Source organism: Callospermophilus lateralis, chromosome 7 (assembly GCF_048772815.1).
Source record: "Callospermophilus lateralis isolate mCalLat2 chromosome 7, mCalLat2.hap1, whole genome shotgun sequence".
In the NCBI taxonomy this organism is placed as follows: domain Eukaryota; kingdom Metazoa; phylum Chordata; class Mammalia; order Rodentia; family Sciuridae; genus Callospermophilus; species Callospermophilus lateralis.
This window is the reverse complement of record NC_135311.1, coordinates 17,540,034-17,565,513: the sequence shown is the minus strand read 5'-3', so window position 1 is coordinate 17,565,513 and position 25,480 is coordinate 17,540,034. Positions and strand designations below refer to the sequence as shown.

The 25,480-nt window shown below is 39.7% G+C and overlaps 2 pseudogenes; one reads left to right on the top strand and one right to left on the bottom strand.

The window, feature by feature from the left end:
* Positions 1-230: 230 nt before the first annotated feature.
* LOC143404081 (3 beta-hydroxysteroid dehydrogenase/Delta 5-->4-isomerase-like) lies at positions 231-25,163 on the top strand (annotated as a pseudogene).
* Positions 15,767-16,389, bottom strand: LOC143404791 (transmembrane protein 170A pseudogene; annotated as a pseudogene).
* Positions 25,164-25,480: the final 317 nt, after the last annotated feature.

Here is a 25,480-nt window from a genome sequence, read left to right as displayed (position 1 = left end):
ACATAATTGATTCCCTGCATGGTGGGGAGAAATTCCCACGTATTATGGGATCATGAAAGTGATGTGTGTGGTGAGAGAACAGCGAGAGAAATGAGTTGGAGTGGGTTTTCCCTTACATCATCCACAAGGGCTTTCTGTGTACTGTATTCATTGGACTTCTCTTTAGCCCTCTGCAGGGTCACCCTGCCTTCACACTTCCTACTGTCCGAATTCTTCTTCCTGCATTGGCCATGACTGGTTGGAGCTGCCTGGTGACAGGAGCAGGAGGATTTCTAGGCCAAAGGATCATCCACTTGTTGGTGAAGGAGGAGGAACTGCAGGAGATTAGGGCTCTGGACAAGGTCTTCAAACTGGAAACCAGGGAGGAATTCTCTAGTAAGTGACCTTGAGCCTTGAAAGTGTGACTCCATTCTCTCATCCTCAAGCAAACTTTGAGCCATAAGGCTTCTCCTGTGTCTACACTCATCAGGAGGAATTTGGGATGGCATTGGTTTCAGGAGACTGGATCCTTGTGATTCACAACTGGACAGGGTGGTAGTAGGCAGCCACTGAGTCTCTAGATCTCCTTTTTTTCCCATCTAGAGAATATCACATCAGATCTCACCTTTGCTCACAACTCTTTACTATGGTGAAGGGTTGGTGTGGCAATTGGTGTGTAACATCAATAGAGGATTATCACACAGACATTCATAAGTAGAATCCTGCCTCTCCTAATTGCCCATAATTGGGTTCTTTCTTTGTTTCTGTTGTTCTGTTCTGTTCTGCTCTGTTTTGTTGGGAGGTGGGGATACATTTAGCATTTTCAGTGGAAGTGAAGAAAAATGAATTGAAGATAAAGCTGTGTATTTTAGTCTCAGAAAGCTACAGAGAGACAGAGATAGGGAAAGTTACAAGTGTGGGAATATGCAAATCATGAATTCTGTGGAGTGGCACTCACACTACAGCTATACTTGTAAACTGCGGTCTGAAGGAGAAGTGGAAAAGAATCCCTTGGGAACCACCTACAACACCCTTAGTTCAGCAGCAGGCATCAGGGTAGAGGGTCCCCAGCAGGGGAAAGGTCAGGGAGTGGTAAGGAGAATGTCCTCAGGACCCTCAGATGCGGAAAAACCAAAAGCCAGTTACTGCCCAGCTCTGTGAGGTGTACAGCCTTCAGCATGTTTATGTCAGTAGCACAGGAAGCAAAGCAGAGAGGTGGCATCTGGACAAGGCCTTCACTCTCACTTTTAGCCCAGTGATTTCTGTCATTGAACACACTGAGGCAAAGTCACAAAATTGAGGCATTGTCTCCAAAAGGCAGACAAGGGTGAGCAGAGGAAGAGAAGTGGATATTGGTTTGGACAGTGGCCTCCACTCAATAAGCATAAGGCCTCCAAATGCTTGAGACAACAGGGTCCTCCATTCCTACCTCAGACTGGCACAGAACTGCCTCTTACAGGCAGTCAGAGCTCCTGCGCTCACACCAGCATGCACTGCATGAAATGCAGCACACAGAGGAGGAAAAGCCAACAGGGCAATGGCAGGCAGCTCCAGCCTGCACTCTCCCTTTCCCTACCTGCTCCTGGGGACTGCAGCCTGTGATGAAGGAATAAGGAAAACAGGGGCAGATGCTTAGCCACTGACTAAAGCTAAACAAAAAGTGAGCACAGAGAGAAGAGCTTGGACACTCTACCTAGCACTTCTGAGGATAGGGTTACCTAGTGCTAGAGTCAGTCTGCACCTGTGCTCCCTAAAGTATCCCAATTAATCCTGCTCAGTTGGCATCAAGTTTCTGCACTCCCCTTGTCTCTCCTCAGTTGCCACCTGCACACTCAACCTCCCCTCTGCACCGGCTCTCAGGCTGTTTACTCAAGGTGTGCTCCTTGGTCTCTTCCTCAAATCCCACCTGCTCTCTGATATTTTCCCCAGCACCTTAGGTTCCATCCTCCACACTCACCTGTCTCTGAAGTTTTCACCCAACAACTTACACATTGATAAGGAATGAAGACTAAGATCTTAGTAAGTAAATGCCAGTGTTTTAATATGAACATATTTGCAATTAGCCAAGGCTAAATTGTCAAAGAGAGGGTGGGCAATAAGCACGCAGCAAGAGTTCAAGGTTGTTAGACTCAGGCAGAGAGCACAGGATATAAAGACCCAGTCCTGCCTTGAAGAATGAGGAGATGAGCACAGTGGCTCTGTTTATACTATAACAGGTTAGAACTTTCCATATTTGTTCAACTACTCTTCCTTTTATGGGGGTGGGGTGAGAGTGGAGGGGAACCTGGGATTTTCAATGTAATAGACCAGAGAAAACACAAATACTGTTATATAATTATATATATAGTTGTTTTGGTTTGGGGCCAGTTTTTGACTCATAACTCTCTAAGACAAAACATAGTGGATCACAAAATCCTCTTGATTCTACCAAAATCCTGTTCTATACACTCAAGGAAGAAATGCTGAAAAAGCTACACAGATAGTTCTTGCTGAGTTTCTCCTCAGTCTGACAGTGTTGTGCCAATCCCCTTCTTTCCCATCATATTGACACAATGTTTTCCAAGTGCCAATCATAGCTATGCAGTGAAGTACCCTTAATAAAGCAAAAGAACAAGGTACCAATCATAGCTATGCAGTGAAGTACCCTTAATAAAGCAAAAGAACAAGGTTCAGCTTCCTGATGGATGAACACAAGGAGGTTCTGAGAGAGTGGCTGTATTTTTCCTTCCCAAATGCTTTGCCCTATGCATCTCTACATGTGTATCATTGTTATAATATCATATAAACTGGTAAAGGATTTCCAGGCTCTTACTCCAAAATCAAGCATCTCAAAATGCTGGTTGTATACACAAATTGTAACATAAAGAGTACAAAGTATCAGAACATGCTTTTCCCTTTTGGCCCCAAACCAAAACAACTATCTATATTACATAGCAACACTTGTGTTTTCTCTGGTCTATTACATTGAAAATCCCAGGTTCCCCTCCCCACCCAGTAGTTGAACAAAAGCTTTCTCCATGCTACTTAAAGTCTGGAACCCAGGGAGGAAGAAATTACCTCCTTCACTGAGATTTTAAAACCAAACTCATATCACAGGAAGACTCAAGTTTGTCAACACATCTATTCAGACTTGTTCTATTCCATAGTCCTCTATTCATGTCCCATATAGAATGAATTACAAATCATTGTTCATTCTAGAGGAAAGTACACTTTATCTCAAGCACAGTGTGTTTCCCTGAAAATTAATGGCTAGCTACCCCCAAATTATCCAATACCCCATTTTGCACCTCCCTGTAGATAAAGGGGTTTATCAGCTTCTGAATGATATTGGAGTGGTGGGAAATTGTACTCCTCTGATATACCCCCCTGCAGTAAATTTCCCTTTCCTAGCAAGATAATACTTTATGTGTTTCTGTTTCATCTTTGTTACTTTATTCCAGGGAAGCTTCAGAAATCACATGGGAAATTTCCCATCCTCTTTCACCAGAAAATACAGATGTTTTCCTGGGCTATTTGATTAACATAAGCAAATAAATCAAACTCTTTCCTAGCTACTTGGTCAGAAACAAAGTTCTGTCAACCTGAGACTTTCAACTGGCTTCTAAAGGGTGAGAGAACATTCTTGATGAGTGAAGTGGAATTTGCTAGAATGGCCCTGGCTCACAAAAACTTATTATGTGGGAAGGCCAATGATAAAATAGTGAGAGATGTGAATACTTCTGTCCCTGGCTGGCATTTTGGTCACCCATGGTCTGAAGGAGCAGCTGTGCTTGCAAACATTTATTGATGACACAAGTTACCCTGGAATTTGGAGACTGAAATAACACCTGGGGAGTTTCTCCCTTGGATGCACATGGACATGCATTTAGTCAGGAAACAGTAAAATTTCCAGTCCCTTGGTCCTTGTTAGCCAGGATGCCTAAAGTGAAAATGGAAGAGAGCCTGAGTCTGACTGAGGCTAGACCAAGCTCAGAATTCAGTCTGCCTGAACTCAGACCACCAGCCTCAGAGTGACCTCCTGGGAAAAGCTGCTGGAATAACAGAGAGCACCTCTAGGACTCTGGGCACCAGCTGGCCACCCATATGGGGAAGGACAGTACCAACATTCTATGGAAATCAGAGGGTTTGGTTTGAAGAAATAGTTTCACCTACTTTCATTAAAGGACGGTGAGAGTAACAACCTTAGGAGCAGTGTGTTTGTTTTAAGGGCTACAGAGTGAAAGAGACTGTTTGGGTTGATGCAAGATACACAGCTCCAGATGGAACCATCTCAGATGGCTTTTCCTGATGCAGACCCACACTAGATTATCCCAAGGGAAAATTTGGACAGGGGAACTATATAAAGTCACTGTACAATGGCTTTCATGCTGAGAACTGGACTTGCCACATCCCCGCAAATGCTGCCTGGAGCAGTCCACATGAAGTAGCTTTAATGCCTCCTATGCACGTGTGTGGAGCTAGATTCAGTATGACTGGGATATTTACCTGTTCGTCCAGCACAGGTTGATGCTCTGGTTAATAGGTCCCTTCTTCTTGGACACCCTGTGTAACGGTACCTCTGAGAAAACTTTTCTATGTGGGTATCTCGGTTTCCCCTTATAGCTCTTACCATTGGTAACATAAACAAGAGGCTAATTAAGAAAAAAAGTAGTAAATGGAGGTAGAATTACAGGATTCATCCCAGGGAAGGTAAACTATTTTAAAAGGTTTCTGAGAGTTAAGTTGGATGTAGAAATTGTTAAAGAAAAACTCTTGAGGCTAAGGGAAGTCTGAAATAAAAGGGCTTATTGAGCCATTCCATACAAATGCTAGTGAGGAGAAGTAGGAGGCAGGTCCTGGGTGGGTCCTACAGCTACCAGCATTAGAAAAAGTTATAGGTTGGGACATATCTGCCACACCAAAGCTAGGAGCATTGGATGAATTTGGGGGAAGGAAAGAACTGTGACATTCACTGGCCATAGATGAGCAGGACAATGCTTAGTAGGAGAGGTTTGGAGATAGGGGATAATCTGTAAGAAGTACTTGGTGAGTGTTCTGGGTGGAAAGTGGCTCCCAATGACCCCTTGTTAGTCATCCTCCTGCCCTTCCAAGTCAAGGGTTTCAACATACGCTTAGGATTATGGAGACGTTCCTTGATTGTTTTGTCCTAAGATGTTATTGCAATAACTTTTAAAAATCTTTTGCTCTCTTCCATTCTTTGGCCTACCTCTGAATTTAGAACATCTCAGAATTTTGGAGTCTTATGAAAAACATTGTTGGGAGTGAAAGTAGAAATATGAAAAGAAGAGTCAAGGGTCTCATCCCAGTAGAGCGTAAATCTTGACTGAGAAGTGTAGTGAATAAAATGGACATTGACAGGTCAAAAAAATTAATATTGTCAAGTCATAGCTGTGCCATTAAAAGAGATTGGACACATTTGTTTCTTCCCAAAATGTCAAAATGTACTGAATAATATTAAATACAATAATTCATTGTTTTTCACTAAGTTCACAAGCTACACCACTTTCACCAGTTGTAATTCACTGAAAATCCACCTGATTCATTTGGTGTCAGGACCAAGGCAATCACAAGTTCTTTTATCCATTTCAATCTTAACTTTAATCTCTAATATTTCCAACACTCAAGGTGCATATCATACATCACACACACACACACACACACACACACACACACACACACACGGAGAGAGACAGAAAGTACCAGGGGTTAAGTTGGCCACAGGTTTCAGGATGCTATGCAAAGGCAGAGAGCTGATATGAATGAAAAGGTTCATATTAGGTGGTACCTAAGAGTTTTAAGAAATGAGTTCTGTGCCAGCATGAAGTGAGTCATAGAAGTGATAAGGGGCCAGAGAAACTAGGATATATATATATATGACAAACCCAAATTCAATATCCAAGTGAATGTGAAAAAATCTGAAAACTTTTCCTTTAAAATCTGGAACAAGACAGGGGTATCTACTTTCACCACTCCTGTTTGATATAATACTAGAAAATCCAGCCAGGATGACTAGGCAAGGGAAGAAGGTCAAAGGGAGTAAAATAGGAAAGGAAGAAGTCCAATTCACTGTTTACAGATAATAAAATCCTGTACATAGAAGAGTCTAAAAGTTCCATAAGAAGACTGTTAGAGCTAATAAATACATTCAGAAAAGTAACAGGATCAACGTAAAAAGTAAATAACTTACCTAGACACCAATACTGAATCTACTGAGAAAGAAATCGGGAAAATGATTCCATTCACAATAGCCTCAAAAAATTCCTAGGAATAAATCTAACTAAGGAGGTAAAATGAAATGATAATTAAGAAACCCTGAAGAAAGAAATTGAATGTAAGCATCAGAATGTGGAAAGACCTCCCATGACATGGATAGGCAGAATTAATACTGCTAAACTGGCCATACTACCAGAAGCAATATACATATTCAATGCAATCCTCATCAGAATATCAATTACATTCTTCACAGAACAAGGAAAAACAAATCTGAAATTCAACTGGAAAAATATAAGACCCAAAATAATCAAAGCAACTCTAAGCAATAAGCAATTCTGGACGTATCACAACACCTGACTTCAAACTGTACCACAGAGTATAATAACCCCATGGTACTGGCAAAAAACAGACACATCGATCAATGGTACAGAGCAAATGATGTAATTTGCAGCCCACAATGATACAGTCATTTGATTCTTGATGAAAATACAGTTTGGTGAAAAGACAGAGTTTGAAACAGATGGTGCTGGGAAAACTGGCTATCCATATGCAGAAGAATGAGACCAGATTCTAAAACATCACTTGGCACAAAACTCACATCCAAATGGATAAAATCTCAGAATTAGACCAGAAGCTATACAAACCCTAAAGGAAAAGATAGGGTCAACACTCTAACACAGAGTTGCAGATTATGACTTTCCCAGTAGTACTCCTAAAACTCAGGAAATAATGCCAAGAATTAATAAATGTAATGGCATCAACTTAAAAAGCTTCTGCAGAGCAATGGAAACAACTTAGAATGTGAAGAGGAACCTACAGAATGAGAGAAAATATTTGCTAATTACCCTTCTGACCAAGGATTAATATCCAAAATACATACAGTGCTTAAAAATAACACCAAGAAATCAATTATGCAACTAATAAATGGGCAAATGAACTAAACAGACACTTCTCAAAAGAAGAAATATAAATAGCCAGCAAACATATGAAAAATATTCAACATATTTAGCAGTTAGGGAAACGCAAATCAAACCTACACTGAGCCACATGCAGTGGCACATGCCTCTAATCCCAGTGACTCGGAAACCTGAGGCAGGACGATTGACAGCCTCAGAAAAAGGGAGGCAGTAAGCAACTCAGTGAGACCCTGTGTCTAAATAAAACATGAAGTAGGGCTGGGGATATGGCTCAGTGGTCCAGTACCTCCCTCACCCCCCCCCAAAAAAAAACTGCGCTGAGATTTCATCTCACTCCCATTAGAATGTCAGCCATCAAGAATACAAACAACAAAGAATCTAGAGAAAAATAAAACATGTTACAAAACATGTTGGTGGAATTGTAAATTAATACACTGTGGAATTAAGAATGGAGGTTCCACAAAAGACCAGAAATGGAAACACCATTGATCCAGCTCTGTCACTCCTCAGTCCATATCCCAGATAATTAAAGTCAGCATGATATAGCAATATATACATACCCATGTATACTCTAATAAGTGAGCTCAAGGCTTGAGTGTGTGACGCCACTGTCATACACTCAAGGAAACTTGGAGCCATAGGCTACATGCTACACTCATAAGGAGGAATCTGGGATAGAATTGCTGTCAGGAGATCGGATCCTTGTGTATTCAGAACTGGACAGGATGGCAGTAGACAGCCACTGAGCCTCTAGGATTCTGTCCCTCCCATCTAGAGAATGTCACATCAGTTCTTTCCTCTGCTCACTACTCTTTACTGTACTGAAGGTGTTGGTGTGGCAATTGGTGTGTAACATCAACGAGGATTATTCACCCGCAGCCTTCAGCAGTTGGAGCCTGCCTCACTACATCGTCCTGGATGTAGTGTTTTTGTTCATTTTGTTTGTTCATTTTGTTCTGTTTTGCTCTGTTTGGGTGGGGTGGTGGGGGGAGGTAAATGTGGCAAATCACTTAGCATTTTTTGTAGAGATGATAGAAAATGAGTTGAAAGTAATGCTGCATTTGAATATCTGAGTAAGATAGAGAAAGACATAGATATAGACAGAGAAAATTAAGTAATGAGCACTTGCAGAAGGTCAACTGAAGGACAGACACAAAGTGGGAGCCAACATGAGCAAATGTGCATCATCTAGAATTAACTACATCTTTCTCACCATCTCCTTATGTTCTTCAACCCACAAAGTAAAGGACTGCAGATTTGATTGAGCAGCCCATGTTTCTATTCTAAATTGGCTTCTCCTGGTAAAAATATAACCACAACATGAATGGTGCATTTTCCCACCTGCTCCATCCCCAGATCCTCAAACAACCCTGTGGAAAGGCAGGAAAGAGAAATTATTTACCTGGGCAGAATGGACCTGGAGGTGCAGCGAGGAGAAGTAGCTGACCTGAGGTTATCTGATCCCTGGGGAGCAGAAGCCAGACTAAAGCCCCACCTCTGAGGCACAGCTTGGCACTGGGTATGAATCTTGACACAGTGAGTCCTCAGAGTCTCTCTGTATCTCCCTACTCCAAATGAGTCACCTGCCTCCTTCCCCATCCCAGGGATTCTAGAGGTCTAACTGCAGAAACAAACTGCCCAGAAGATACTGTCCTGCAAAAAGTGGGTCTTCAATAGTTCTTTGGGACCCTAGCCATCCCTTTGCTCTTCTCTGCTCCTGTTTGTCCACTTCCAGTGTCCCATGTCCTCCCCTAACTGATTCATTGTGGTCTGCAATGAACAAATATCAATGTTTCACCAACAGTAACTCTATGTATTATGTCCCAGCAATATTTTCAAATTAACACCTAATGAGAGGAGAGGGCAATACTTACCCTGAGGAATAGCCTCTTAATGGTCATAGTTCAGAAGGCGTGAAGGATAGGCAGGAGCCAGCAGCATGGTACCAGTACAGAAACCTGACAGTGTCCATCCATTGCCAGGCACTTTGTGACACCTTGACAGCATCAAGTCATTATTTCCCCATGACAGCCCTAGGCTATAGGAAACATTGTTGCATTCCATTTCTGCACACAAGAAGACAGGCACAGGTAGGTTAATTAATTTGCCTGAGGCTCCACAGCTAGAATAAACAATCAGTGCTTTAGACCAGGGGCTCTAGCTATAGCAACTGAGCTCTTAAAACATAGTGAGTCAAATTACTTATCTCTGGGACTCCCTCCAATGCAGATCCCACCAGAAAAGCAACTGCTTATTCTGTGTACACAAAAAAGAGGCCAAGTTTTTAATGTCTTAGGCAAGGCAGGAACTATGGCACCCAGTGTGTCCTCTCCTCATTCTCAGGGTCTCTGAGCATGGATAGGTGAAAGTCCCTTTGTCTTTGGGCTCTGAGTTTCACCACCAGTCCTTTTGAAGGCAGCCACAAAGGAGACTCAGAGTAAGGAGCAGGTGCCAGGAATTTAGCACAATGCCACTCTCATGACAAACCTTCCTCCTTCCCATTTCCCACCCCTTCACCCTCTACTACACACAGGGGCCTTCCTGGAGTTGCCTGCAAGGGTAAGAGTTCCGGAGGACACACAAATGGACCAGAGGATTAAGGAAACGAGCAGTTCTGCCTGTATCCAAGGAAGGGCCACCATTAAACCTGAGTTTTCTCCTCAGATTGTCCCTCCTGCTATTTTAGGATATCGTGCCCAATTTCAGTTCAGTTCACTTCTCCATATTCTCCTTGAGAAAAGTTGATCCTAAACAACTGGTTCTGTCCTTGGGCTGCATAGAAAAGTGACCAAGGCTTGGAGGTAGAATCAGAGTGGAATCTTTGCTAGAAGTATGTGCTTAGTTAGAGCTGTCCCTTACTTCTCTGAGCCTCGCTCTCCTCACCTATAGAGGAGACAAGGACATTCTGCAAGATAGTGAGGAAAGGAAGGAAGCAAACTAGAATTTGTGCGCAAATTATAAAGCACAGCCAAGTGTGTAGGATATTGACACAGACAGCAGGCAGCAGAGTGCGGGCTTCACGGGCTAAGTTGAGGTGACAGGGTCATTCCTGAAGATTTAAGGCAAGTCTGAAGACACTGATGTTGAATCCAGTGCCCAACAATAAATGGCTACAAGAGAAGTCCCTTGGAGACTAATTCATTTTCAGGGTTGATGTCTACTTTTGATTATATGTGATAAGATACGTTCCATTAAATCCATCATAGGAACCCATCCTAAACTCACTGATAATGGCTCCACGGTCCTCTGTCACACAAGCAGGAAACACATGGGATGATGTGATCTCCTCTTTTCTGCTTAGCCCAGACCCAGTGACAAACAGGACCTGTCAGGGGGAGGCCTGATACTTACACCATGTGGGTCTCCTTCCTCTCCTCCCACTGTTGGGACTTGGATCCTCCTCATGGGGTCTGGAGCAGAGACATACCTGTTGCTTACCCTGCTCTCTCTCTCGTAAACCCCAGAGCTGTGCCTTTGACACGCTGAGGCCAAGGTTGGTTTCCTATGCCACACTCTATTGTCTGCTTCTCCATCAATTTCAAATCCATATGTGATTCTTCATTCCTATAAATTTAAATTTCAACTTTCCCCTCAAATCCAGATCTCTACAACCTCCCCACTCTTCTCAATGAACGTGATAAACTTCCCATAAATCTGTTTGAACAATTGTGTTCCAGGCATCCTTCTAAGCTCTCTCCACAATTTCACTTTCCAAACTGGAAAGTGATTAAAAACAGTCATTTTTTTTCTTTCTGAGAAAATGCTACATGTTCTGATTTCTGTGCATTTCTTTACTTGCTTTTTCCATGGACCCTCTATGACAGTCCTTCAAAATATAGGTAGCAGTCTGCTTTATTAGGAAATGTCCAAGCCCATCCAAAAAGCTTCCTAATTACCTGCATTGTGTCCCCACAGGGTTGCAGACAAAGACCAAGATTACATTGTTGGAAGGAGATATTCTGGATGCCCAGTGCCTGAGGACAGCCTGCCAGGGCATCTCAGTCATCATTCATACAGCTGCCATTATTGATACCACGGGTATCATTCAGAATCAGACCCTCATAAATGTCAATCTGAAAGGTACAGTGGCCTGAGATGACATAGGACAGGTGAAGCTGAGGGTAGCAAAGCAGGATCAGGAGGGGTAGAGAAGCCCCCCGTCATGGAAACCTGCGGTTCTCTGGGCCAGTTGTCTTTGCTTACCTAAGCCAGCTACAAAAGCTCAGGGATGTTATGCTGAGGGTTTTATGTGAGGAATCCAGGGCTGAGATAGAGCAAGGCCCCACAGGTAATCTCACACCTTTGTGGTCCATCTGCCATGAACCTCTTTCTGCTGTTCCTTTATTACAAACTCACTTGATTCTCACTCCAAATTCTTTTTTAAATTTGTTCTTTTTAGATATGCATAACAGTAGAGTGTATTTTGACATATTACACATAAATGGAATAAAATTTCCCATTCTTATGGTTGTACATGATGTGGAGATTTACTGGTCTTATGTTTATATATGAACCTAGGAAAGTTATACCCAATCCATTCTACTGTCTTTTTGATTTCAGTCCCCCCCACCGCACTTCCATCCCTTCATTCCCCTTTGTCTAGTCCATTGAAACTTATATTCTTCCCTCCCCCCTTACTGTGTGTTAGCATCCACAAATCAGAGAGAACATTCGGTTTTTGGTTTGGGGGGATTGGCTTATTTCACTTAGCATAATATTCTCCAGTTACATCCATTTATCTGTAAATGCCATAATTTCATTCTTCTTTATAGGTAAGTAATATTCCATTGTGTATATAAACCACATTTTCTTTATCATTCATCTATTGAAGAACACCTATGTTGGTTCCATAGCTTAGCTATTGTGAATTGAGCTGCTAGATACATTGATGTGGCTGCATCACTATGGTATGCTAATTTTAAGTCCTTTGGGTATATACCATGGTGTGGGATAACTGGGTCAAATGGTGGTTCCATTCCAAGGGTTCTGAGGAATCTCCATAATGCTTTCCAGATTGGTTGCACCAATGTGCAATCCCATCAGCAATGGATGAGTGTATCTTTTTCCCCACATTCTCACCAACATTTATTGTTATTTGTATTCTTTTCTTTTTTCACTTTTTAATAAACCACATGGCAATACAACACTTTATTTTAATAAATGTACAGGAAATTTTATTTTGAATATTTCAAACATAGTACATATGCATATGTTTTTATCTTAATTAAATGATCAAACCCCAGCTTCAAAATCTTTCTAAAATCAATCATATGTAAAATTCCGGGTTTCTGAAGGGGCATATGGAGAAGCATATATGGCTTATTAAATAGCACATCTATTTAGAGAAGCATAACCTTTGCCAAATGTACAGTATCTTTCAGGTGGAAAGCTGACATATTGGCACACTTCAACTTTGTGTTGTATTTATTTCAGAATATTCTTTTTTTTCAGGATTTAAAGTAATTCTTTATTGATAAACATTTACACTTGAATTAGAAATGTCAGTAGAAAAATAAAATTTAAATAAATTTCTATTGTACAAAGATTTGATCCTTTTGACTGTTGCAGTTAGTGAAATAACCTAATACAAAATGTTATGCTGATTTGGTCACAACCAGCCTTACAGAATGCACAAAAAGAAATGCAAGTTCACAAAAACTTTCTGCGTGTTGATCACTGATGGCACCAGGGCTTCACATTCCAGGAAATGGTTCCTCAGGGACAGGAGGCGTGTGCTGCAGTTTAGTAAGAACTTTATACAAACCAGAGCAGTCAGAAAGGATATTGGAATCAAAAGTCAACATACCATGTAAAAACTTAAAAAAACATAAGGAAGGATTTAAAGTTCATTATTTGCATGAACTGTTTCTCACTAGTTTAAACGTTTCATGAAAATTAGTATCCTGCTGCAAAAAAAAAAAAATAGCTAATAGCACAGAGAAAAATCTTTCTCATAATATTCATTATGCATTTGTTTATGAACTTAAGTTCACAAAATGCCTTTACCCCAAAATCCTATTAAAGAATCAAGAAATCAGCTTTAATGGTTGGGGGCTGCCTCCCCACATTAAAAAACCGTTTGGGGTGGGGGCAGTGGAAGCACAGCTAGGGGAGTGGTGGTTACATTTCTCTCTAAGAAAGTCAGTTGTTGGCAAGAGTTCTCAAAAAACTATATAAGGTAAATGTTCAACATAAATGCCAATATTCTTCCCTCTGAGCAACCACCTGCAAATAAATCTGTATTTGAGACAAGGAAGAGAGAAAGAAAAAGGGAGGAAAAGAGAAAATCAAAGTGGAATACATTCTTTGTTTAGCATTCAAATAGTTTTTCCCCGAAAACATTTCATGCTACACAGCGCAATCTATACATTCATTCACAGGAAAATGCTTCACATACTGGGATGGAGGAAACATTTAGCAATTTAAAGATACAGTTTATATTTGAAGTTTTTAAAGAGTAGATACTCAAATAAGAAAAAGATGCCTAAATTTCAAAATGCCTAAATTTTTGTCTTGGCTCTAAAAAAGGAAAAAAAGAAACCAACATTTTAATCATGGATCAATACGTTGAAAAATTAGATTTCAGGGGGAAGGATCCAACTACTGGCCCACATGTTTGTGACATATCCAAAAGAATGTTTTAGGCAAGAAAAAAGCATTTTTTCAACAGAAATGATCTAAAACCATTTCCCAAAAGAAGGGATATAATACCCATATTTCTTAAACTGAAGGGATATTTTCTAAAATAACAGCTTTTTCAACTGAAAACTGTAATCTTTAAATATTTGTTGGAAGAAAGATTTGAGCTTATTTTTTTTGTAGCACTGAGAACTGAACCCAAGAGTGCTCTACCACTAAGTTACCACCCCAGCCTTTTCACTTATTTGAGATGGGGTCTCACTAAGTTCTCTGGACAGGACCCAGACTTCTGATCCTCTTGCCTTAGCCTCCTGAGTCACTGGGATTACAGGAGTACATGCCCAGCTTAGATTTGAGTTTCTTGTTGGGGATTTTGAAAGGAAATTCGGCTACACTTAATTAGTTTTAACAAGCAGTCTAATTTGTTAAAAGAAAATGTCCAGTGAATTTTGTAATTCCTTTATAATTTTTCTCTATGAATTCCACTGGCAAATGTCCTCCTAGCTTCTTCTAATCAGAAGCCAGAGTGCATTTTGTTTTAAATGGAATAGATTCATGTGCATATGACCTCGTGGGTTGTCAGCCTTAATCTCATAATGAAAGTTCTCCTTTAAAAATGTCAGAATTAAGGAGAGGTAGAGGGGGCAGTGATACTGACCAAATTATATTGTTATATTGTGTGCACACGTAGGAATATGTAACAACAAATCCCAATATTATGTACAACTATAATGCACCAAGAAAAATGTGGAAATAAAGAAAGTCAGGGTTAACTATCAGAAGTTATTTTGAAAACAGGTAACAACATTGATTGTATTCTACACAAACAGTTTAGGTGGTAAGGATCAAATTACTTAATTTTTGCAATGTTTTTCCTTTTGAAGGTCAAAGTTTTCAGGCCTTTTAATAAAAAAGAAAAGCAGTAGGATAAAAATTAAAATAGTTAAAATTGAGTTTAAAAAACTTGATATTTAATTCTCTTTAGGGGTATCAATTTTCTTGAAAAGAAGTGTAAAGAGCAGAATGGGGACAGATCTGAAAATAAAACTTCAGGCACTTAATGGGAGTAGACACTCAAAAATACTGCACAAGTGGCTGAAGAGCCACCACCAGGTAAACACATCAAGACTAAGGAACCAATAACCACCAATGCTATTTTCAGCTGTACTTCTATAATTGTCTCAAGTCATCCACCCCAGTCACTAAGAAAATCTATAGCAGAATGTTTTAAGTATCTTATTTGTGCCTCAGTGTCCAAGAATATTCTAAACAATCTTGCTTAAAATTTTCAACTTAGCTGCTTCAGAGGATATGTAGATTTCTAATTAAACTAAATAAAATAAGCCAAATTAAAAGAGGGCTAGGGTTGTAGCTCAGTGGTAGAGCACTTGCCTAGCATGCGTGAGGCACTGTGTTCCATCCTCAGCACCACATAAAAAGTATTATGCTCACCCACAATTTAAAACAAAAAGCAATAGGAAAAAGTATAGAAATCCTTTTTCTTTCTTTCTTTTTTTTTTTTTTTTTTTAATTGCCACCCAGGTGTAATGGTGCATTACTGTAGTCCCAGTTTCTCAGGAGGCCCAGGAAGGAGGATTGCTTGAGCACAGGAGTTTGGGGCCAGAACATAACAAAACCCTCTTAAAAAAAAAAAAAAAGAAAGAAAAAGTCAATTAGCTAGCTTCTTTTAATCAACTGTAAAAAAACAAACTCATATCTCTTAAAATATTAAAAAATCAGAGGTCAAGATAGTTATACATAAAACATCACATTCTCATCAGTTATACTTTTAATGGTGGAACCAAAGTCAGTACTTGAGTTATACTTCAACTTATTTCCTGTTACATTTCACCAAATTTGCTCTCAAAGCTATACTCAACCAAAACCTAGTTGGCTTTACTGTCATGAAGATACAGTGAAAGAAGAGTTTCCCAAATATAAGTCAAGATTAGATCAACTAAGATTTTAATGCAGCTTATTCTGCTCATGTTAAATACACCAATATTGCCCAGTTCTCTGAAATATGCAACATTCATGAAATACGGATTTTCTCACCAAATATAGTAAGGGATATTCCAGTGTAAGGGAGGCCAACCCAAAGGCACAGTTGGCCTGGTTTAGGTAAAGATATGTGTGTAAAACTTAATCTACAAAAAAGAGGCCAAGAAACTTGTTTTGTCTTGGTTGAGAATGGATAGGAGTCCAAAAAGATCTTCAATGGCTACAGCTTCAAACTGAAGAAATATCTGATATGTTCTTCACATTCCTGTTGAACCAAGTTGCTTCCACTTGAAGAAATAAAACACACTACACTCCATCATGTATTCTCTGAGGATTCTAGAAAACTTAGGTTGGACACCTCAGCATAAGGGTGTATGCTATAGAGTAGCTAAAATCCGTAAAAAGGAGACCACCACCACACAGAATGTCTGTCCAGTGCCCAAGGTCAAGGCTTCAAACGGTATCATCTCCTTCCCTGCTGCTCGGTAAACTCCAGCAATTGCTGCACCTGGGAAGGAGCAGAGAGAAGTGGAGTTGGGGCACAGGGTCCCGTTGCCCACCCGCGGCACGAGCTTCAAGCTGAGGATCTGCTGCAGAAGTCCGGCGAGCCCCCGCTGCCGCCGCTCCCCTCGCGCTCCATCCCGCAGCCATACACCGCATAAAGATTAGGGGAGCGCCCGAAGTGCTGCAGCCTAACTCCCCGCACCTCAGCCGACTCCCAGAATATTCTTAATTGCACTATTTAAATGGACACTATCATAGGAAGGTCTCCATTATAAATGTTTTGCAATCTTAACAAAAATCATAAAATGTTTGCTGGTCCTCACAACATGATTGGAAGAGCAGCTAAAACCCTTTGTAATTAGGTGAGAACTCAATGACTGGCTGGCCTAAGGGCACTCACATAATTCAAAAAAAAAAAAAAACTCCCACACAATTTCTTCTAACTTGCATGCTACCACTAACACATAAATAATATACCTGATGGGCAAACTGTAAATCAAATCTGAAGATCCAGCTTGACATGATTCACTTAATAGATCTAGAGTTAAGATCTGAAAACAGTATTTTGGCTCTAGTGATATTAAACTTCATCAGTTATCTGGAGATCAGACTTGCCTCCCCTTCATACAGCTTATAGTGAGGAGCTACTGTTCATTTATGTTTGGTTCAAAGACAAACTGAACCAAGCTTATGTCCTTGATAATTGCTATTCTAACTGGAGTGAGATGAAATATCAATTTACTTTTAATTTGTATTTCTGGAATTGTTGCAGATGTTGATTGTTTTTTCATATATTTATTGACAGATCATATTTCTTCTTCTGTGAAGCGCCTTTTCAGTTCTTTTGCCCGTTTATTGACTGGGTTATTTGTTATTGGTTTCCTTTTGGGGTGTGTGTGTGTGTGTGTGTGTGTGTGTGTGTGTTTTACATTTTTTGAGTTCTTTATATATCTTGGAGATTAGTGCTTTGCCTGAGGTGCAGGTGGTAAAGACTTTCTCCTATTCTGTAAGCTCTCTCTTCATGTTCTTGATCATTTTCTTTGTTGTAAATAATGTTTTAGTTTGATACCATCCCATTTACTGACTCTTGATTTTACTTCTGTACTTTAGGAGTCTTGTTGAGGAATTTGGTTCCAAAGCTGACATGACAGATATTTGGGCCTACTTCTTCTTCTAGTAGGTACAGTGTCTCTGGTGTAATGCCCAGGTGCTTGATCCACTTTAACTTGAGTTTTGTGCTGGGTGGGAGATAGGGTCTTAATTTCATTTTGCTACATATGAATCTCCAATTTTCCTAGCACCATTTGATGAAGAGATGATCTTTTCTCTAATGTATGTTTATGGTGCCTGTATTGTATGAGATAGCTGTGTTTATATAGGTTTGTCTCTGTGTATTCTACTCTGTACCATTGGTCTTCATGTCTCTTTTGGTGCAAATACCATGCAATTTTGGTTACTATAGGTCTGTAGTATAATTTAAGAACTGGTATCATGATGCATCCTGCTTCACTTTTCTTGCTAAGGATTGCTGTGGCTATTCTGGGCCTCTTATTTTTCCAAATGAACTTCATTATTGCCTTTTCTATTTCTATGTAGAACATCATTGGAATTGTAATAGGAATTGCATTAAAGTCTTTATAATGTTTTTGGTAATATGACCATTTTGACAGTTTTAATTCACCTCTCCAAGAACATGGGAGATCTTTCCATCTTCTAAGATCTTCTTCATTTTCCTTCCTTAGTGTTCTGTAGATTTCATTGTAGAGTTCTTTCACCTCTTTTGTTAGATTGATTTCTGAATATTTTAATTTTTGAGGCTATTATGAATGTGATACTTTTCCTAATTTCTCTTTCAGTTGATTAATCACTGATATAAAGGAATGCAATTGATTTATGGGTGTTAATTTTATATCCTGCTACTTTGCTGAATTCAATTATGAGTTCTAGAAGTTTTTGGTGGAGTTTTTGGATCTTCTAAATATTGAATCATGTCATAATCAAATAGACATAGTCTGAGTTCTTCTTTTCCTATTTCTCTCCCTTTAATTTCTTTCATCTAATTATTCTGGCTTGGTTTCAAGGACTAACAAGTAGTGAAAGAGGGCATCCTTCTTTTGTTCCAGTTTTTAGAAGGAATTCTTTCCATTTTTCTCAATTTAGAATGATGTTGGCCTTGGGTTTAACATGTATAACTTTTACAATGTTGAGATATGTTCCCATTATCCCTAGTGGGAACCTGTTTTGAACATGAATGGATGCTATATTATGTCAAACACTTTTCCTGTATCTATTGTTATAATCATGTGATTCTTATCTTTAAAATTATTGATATGATAAATTATGTTTACTGATTTCCATATCTTGAACCAACTTTGCATCCCTGAAATGAACCCCACTTTATCATGGAGCACTATCTTTTTAATATGTTTTTATATGTGATTTTCCAGTATTTTATTAAGAATTTTTGCATCTATGTTCATCAGGTATATTAGTTTGAAGTTTTTTTTCCCTTGATGTGTCTTTGTCTGATTTTGGTATCAGGGTGATACTAGCTTCATGGAATGATTTAGACAGGTTCCCTCCCTTTCCATTTCATGTCTTCTATTGCTTTTGATGTTGGTTTGCTCTTCTTTTTCTAGGGCTTTGGGGCATAATGTTAGGTAATTTATTTCTTGACTTTCTATTCTTTTAATGAATAAGCTCTATGCAATGCCTTCATAGTGTCAGAGAGATTTTGGTATATCACTATTCTCATTTACCTTTAAGCATTTTTTTTATTTCTTCCGCTATACAGTGGTCATTCAATAGCGTATTATTTAGTCTCCAGGTGTTAGAGTAGCTTCTATTCTTAATTCTATCATTGATTTCTAACTTCATTCTGTTATGATCTGATAAAATTCAAGACATTATTTTCATTTTGGGGGTATTTGATAAGCCATATGATCTATTTTAGAGAAGGATCCACATACTGCTAAGAAGAAAGTGTATTCAATCATTGATGGATTCTATATATGTCCATTAGGTCTAAATTAATTGGGTTTTTAAATTCTATAGTTTATTTACTTAATTTTTGTTTGGAGGATATATCCAGTGGTGAGAGAAGTGTGTTATAGTCACCTAGTATTATTGTGTTGTGGTCTTTTGGATTCTTGAAATTGAGAAGGGTTTGTTTGATATACATAGATGCTCCATTGTGTGGGGAATAAATATTTATGATTATTAAGCAGTATAAAATGTCTTTCTTTGTCCTTTCTGATTGACTTTGGCTTGAAGACCACTTCATTTGATATGAGGACAGAAGCCCCTGCTTGTTTGCGAGATCCATGTGAATGATATGTTTTTTTCCATCCTTTTACCTTCAGTCTCTGGCTGTCTTTGCCTATAAGGGTGAGTCTTTTTGAGACATCATATTGTTGGATCTCGTTTTTTAATCCAGTCAGTCTCTGTGATTTGATTGATGAATTCAGGCTATTTACATTCAATGTTATTATTGAGAAATTATTTTTATACCCTTTGGTTTTGATTTATTTCTGATTTTTCTTTGAATTACTTTCCCCTTTGATTGACTGTTCTTCTAGTATAGTTCCTCCCTTTGTTGGATTTCACATTTATTTTTCATTCTTCTTCATGTAATATCTTATTGAGTATGTTTTTTTATTGCCCACTTTCTTGCTGCGAATTCTTTTAACTTTTGTTTATCATGGAAGGAAGGTTTTTATTTAATCATCAACTCTGAAGCTTATTTTTTTTGCTGGGTATAGTATTCTTGGCTGGCATCCATTTTCTTTCAGAGCTTGGTACATACTATTCCAAGACCTCCTAGTTTTGAGTGCCTTGAGTTGAGAAATCAGTTGAGATTTGGATTGATTTTCCTGTAAAAGCAACCTGTCATTTATCTCTGGCAGCCTTTAAAATTCTACCCATATTCTGTATGTTAGGCATAACATAAGCCTCCCAATTTGATTTTTCCATTTCATTGTTTAGGTTTAGGAAATTTTATGATATTATCTTACTGAAAAGACCGTGCATTCCTTTAGTTTGTATCGCCAAGCCTTTATATATATATTGATAAATCTTAAATTTCATCTTTTCAGGTTATTGCATATTTCATGAAGGTTCTGTTCCCGATCTCTTAACGTCTTTTCTCCATGGCAAACTTTATTTTTAAGATTATGTATTTTGTCTTCATTGCCTGAAACTCTGTCTTCCAAGTGGTCTAGTCTGTTAGTAATGTTTTCTAATGAATCTATTATTTGGTTTAGTGATTCCTTAATTTCAAGGGTTTCTGCTTGATTTTTTTTCAGAATCTCTATCTCTTTATTGAAGCAATCTTTCATTTCCTGTGTTTTTCTTTGATTTAGCTCCTTACAACATTCTTTCCCTCATAGATCGATTGAATTATACATTTTGCACTCCTTTCTGACATTTCTTCCACTGAGGTGTTTATGGATTCTGTTATTGAAATATCTTGGTTTGTTTGGGTGATTCATTCCTAGCTTTTCCATGTTTGTGTGTCTACCCATCTAGCACTGTGGATCTGAGGCAGTAGTGATTCTACCCTGTGGACTTAGTGTGTCCCTGAAGGTTTCAAGTATCTCACCATTTAGGGGAAGACAAATAATGACAACCACTAATGCAAACTATATACAGCATTAAATCAAATAGTTACTCCTATGATGTCTAAAATGTCAATTGTCACAATCAACAGAAATGATATGATTAGTTATTGCCTACAGTAAAAACTGTAATTTGTAAAAGGGTTTACAATTTTGAAAGGTAGATAGGGAGAGGACCGAGGTGATATAGAATGTGATGATTGTGAGGGTGGAGGAGAGAAGATAGAAGTAAAAAATTTAAAGGAAAAGTGAAAGAGAGAACAACAGCGATAGGCTATTAGCAGAAGACAAAAGAGAGAGAGATAATCAAGAGAAACACATAAGTGATATATATATATATATTTGAGGTAAAATTCTTTAAATTAAAAATAAAATAAAGAATTCAAAAGAAAACTGAAATAAACTAACCAAACATTTTAGTCCTCAAAATACTGATCCATGAAAAATTACTGATTTCAAAAATTCTAGAAATGAGATAAAGAACAAATATGAGTATGTGTTCATTAACTATTAAGATCACAATTGAACAAAGAAAAGAAGAAAAAAAAATCTCAATGAAAAGTTAAAGAATTTTTTTGTTGGAGTTCAAATGACTCTCAGCTTTCCTTCTCTGCAGTGTTATGTAAGATCGTCTGGATGTTATACCTGCTTTACCTTCAGGATGGAGGTTGCTGGAGTAAGAGAGTTAATTCCCTTGGCAGAACTGCTGAAGGCAGGGTTTAGGCTTAGGTATGCTCCACGTTCTTAGCCGAATGCCAATTGGTCTGAAGATTTTAAATCAGAACACCTCCAGGGCCCAGCAATTGGGGGTCCATGCTGGAAGACTGCACCCCAGGGATCTCCTCTGGTTTCCACTACCTCGCCTGCAGGCCATGTGTTTCCTGATCTTAGATTCAGTCTATAATCTCTATCTCTCTCATCCCTGCCCTTTTGAGTTCCTGGCCAGGTGCATCTCTCCCAGATGGTCCTACAAGCAACCAGATTGGAGGTAGAGGGAAATAGCCTGGTGGGTTTCCACAACCAGTTGTCCCCTGATTGTGGAAAACTCTCTCCATGTTTGATTTTCTCCTGGTCACTTAGGTACACTCTGTCTCATACAGTGTGTATTTTCTAGCCTGTGTTTTGGGCCAAACTCCAGTTTGCCAGGAATTGGTTCCCTCTGTGCAGGCCTCTGAGCTGTGGCTGCAAAATGTATCCTTCTTTTGTCCTCTACACACAGCCAAGAGAGATGTGGCTTTTTCCCCATACAAGGTTATTGTTCAGCATGCCTTTCAGTTTAGTTGGGCAGTGTCTTTGATCTCTAAACTCTCTTCCCAGACATGCTTTAGGACACCAAAAAATGCAGCTTCCTTTAATTCCCTGATCCTTCCACTTTGTTCTCAAAGGGACCATTCTGGATGGTGCTGGGGGATTTCTTCCTTATTTTATTATATCCAACCTCCTGAGTTCCTGATCTGCTTTGAATGGCCAGTATTAAGTTCCAGTAAAGCACTCACTCCTTTATTTTGTTCACCCACCTTGCTGAGAAGCTGCCTATCTGCTTTCTTTGTTTCTCACCATGGAGCAAACAGGAAAGCATCGTTCTCTATTTCATGGTCTTGAAGTCACTTACTCCAAATTCCTGAGATTCATCCACCCCCTGCCTGCCTGGGCCAGAAAAGACCTTGAAAGTGCCTCCTCCTTCATGCTTCAGCTCTTCCATCAGGACTGTTGAGAACATCCTGATCCCTCCTAGCCACCTCAGGGAAGGATTCTTCTCCAGAATACTAGCAAAGCTGGCCCACAAAGGTCTACTTAGAGAGAATGGCCCAGCACTCCCCAACCCGTGATATATTTAAGCAATTATCATTTTCCATTGTCCATAATACTACTTCTTGAGCTTATTGAGCCCACCGTTGTGAAGCAGGTCCTACTCAGGTACAAGGTAACTCTTCCACAGATCCTCATTACCAAATGCTAGGTGACACGTTCTAAATTTCTGCCTTTTAATTCTTCAAATTAGGCACATTAGCTTAGGGAAACCTGCTAAGCTGAGCCTCAGAGGACAGTAATTACCACACCAGTGAAATCCAAGCCCTGGCTTCTTTGTCTTCCATGCCTTGAAGTCCACATTTAGTGACTCAGAGACTCCTTTCCCAAAGCGACCAAAAGGTACTTTTGAGCCCCCAAATCATTAGAAGAATGCCACTGGCTATTTCCTACATAGCCATATGCTGACCACCCACAAGGTAGGACAATCCATGACTTAACCGGAGTTTCATTAGTACTCCTATCTACTCTCTGCTTCTATTTCAACAATAGCTGTGAGACAAAAAAAGGAAGTGCTGGAGGCACAAATAAAAAATATAATGTCGAGGTTTCCTTCTGGTTAACATTTTCTCTAATATATGTATTGATTTTTGTAACAAGTTTGACTCTTTCTCCAGAAAATCAAATTACACCTTAAAGGGGAGAATAAATAAAACACTACACAAATACATTATTTCTTCTTAAGGCAAGAAACTCTGCATCACCTCCAGGACCTGTAGGTCTATTCTGCTACAGGGATTTCACACGATGCCAACATTATAGGTCTTCCCAGCAGAAGGCTCATTCTTCCTTTTGGTTTCAAAGAAGCTCAGTAGTAAAGTCCAGTCTGACACTCAAGAAAGCTAAGTGAAGGGAATGATTATCACTGCTATTGCTCATAACTAGGCAAACAGAGTGATAGAAAACTTTGGAGTGGGTTTTGAGGGAACACACTGTCAGGAATAGAAGCTGGGTCACTAGTACCTCCCCACAACTCAATAACCGTTGCTCAGTGACCCAAACAATGTCCTGGTTACCAAGTTTTGTTTTTTTTTATCCTCAGCAAATGTGAAAAATGGCAGCACAGTATTATCTATTTAACTGTGCATGTCCTCTATAAACAACCATGCATGAGCTTATATAATGTGAAATTCCAACCATCCTTGACAGTATGAGCTCCGGAGTTTTTAGATTTCAAGGTCTTGTCTTTAATGATATGCAAGAAAAAGATTGGCTGACTGATTGACCAATTTTCTTAGAAGTTCTTGGAATCAAACCCAGGGCCCAGAGCATGCTAAACAAGCCCTCTACCACAGAATAATAATCTCAGTGCAAATGGCAATATGTTAATAGCCACATGGCAAAATATTAACTGGAAATCCTATGCTCATTTCTGAAATCAAAATACACACACACACACACACATGCAAAACATGAATAGATACACACATATAGGAAAAGACAGATCTATAAACCTGAAAGGCAAGAAATTATTCATTATACATCACAAATGTCAGAATCTTTTCTGCAATTTTCCCCAAGGCCTTAGTATTGCAGCTGTGAATTTAGGACAGAGAAAAATACAGTTGGATCAGGAGTAAACCACTCTATTGTGATAACGGATAGAGGTTCATATGAATCAATGGCCATAGTGACTTATTTCCTGACACTGACAATTTACTCCACATGGACAGGTACTCAGCTTCTATTGGACGCCTGTATCCAAGCTAGTGTGCCATTCTTCATCTACACCAGCTCAATAGCGGTAGCTGGACCCAACTCCTACAAGGAGATCATCCAGAATGGCCACGAGGAAGAGCATCATGAAACTACATGGACAGCTTCGTACCCCTACAGCAAAAAGCTGGCTGAGAAGGCTGTGCTGGCAGCTAACGGGAGCACTCTGAAAAATGGGGGCAACCTGGGGACTTGTTCCTTAAGGCCCCCATACATCTATGGGGAAGGAAGCCCTGTACTTTCTGGAATTGTGAATAGGGCCCTCGGGAACAATGGATTCCTGGAAAATAATGGAAAGTTCTCTGTAGCTAACCCGGTGTATGTGGGCAACGCGGCCTGGGCACACATTCTGGCCTGCAGGGCTCTGAGGGACCCCAAGAAGGCCGTGAGCATCTGAGGACAGTTCTACTACATCACAGATGACACACCTCACCAAAGCTATGATGATTTCCTTTACAAGTTGTCCAAAGAATTGGGCCTCCGCCCTGACTCCGGGCTGACCCTTCCTCTCTCTCTGAGGTACTGGCTTGCCTTCCTGTTGGAGACAGTGAGCTTCCTTCTGAGTCCCATTTACAAATATCGACCTCCCTTTAACCGCTATTTACTGACAACATCAAATAGTGTGTTCACCTTCTCCTACAAGAAAGCTCAGCGAGATCTGGGTTATAAGCCCTTAAACACCTGGGAAGAAGCCAAAGAGAAAACTGTGGAGTGGATTGGCTCACTGGTGGGAAAACACAAGGGAGCACTGAAGAAAAAGACTCCCTGATGGGCAGATGGCAGGGATGGGGGCCTGGGTTTTGTCAGAGCTATATGTCGAGCCCCTCTACCTGGCTCCCTCTAGAAAGTGACCAATGAACCATCCCAGGTTCTGCTGCCTCCCTTTCACACAATGGTCAACTTCGTGATTTCCTCTGGCCTCTTTTTGGTTCTATTTCCTCTTTCCAGTGCTAAAGCTTTTCTTTTCCTTGAATGTCTCTCATTCCTTCATAAAGCTTAATGAAAAGACCAATAAATGTTTTAATGCATACCAGGAGAAAGGGTGTTTCTATGAATTGCAATTTCCTATTTTCCTTCGTCTTTGAA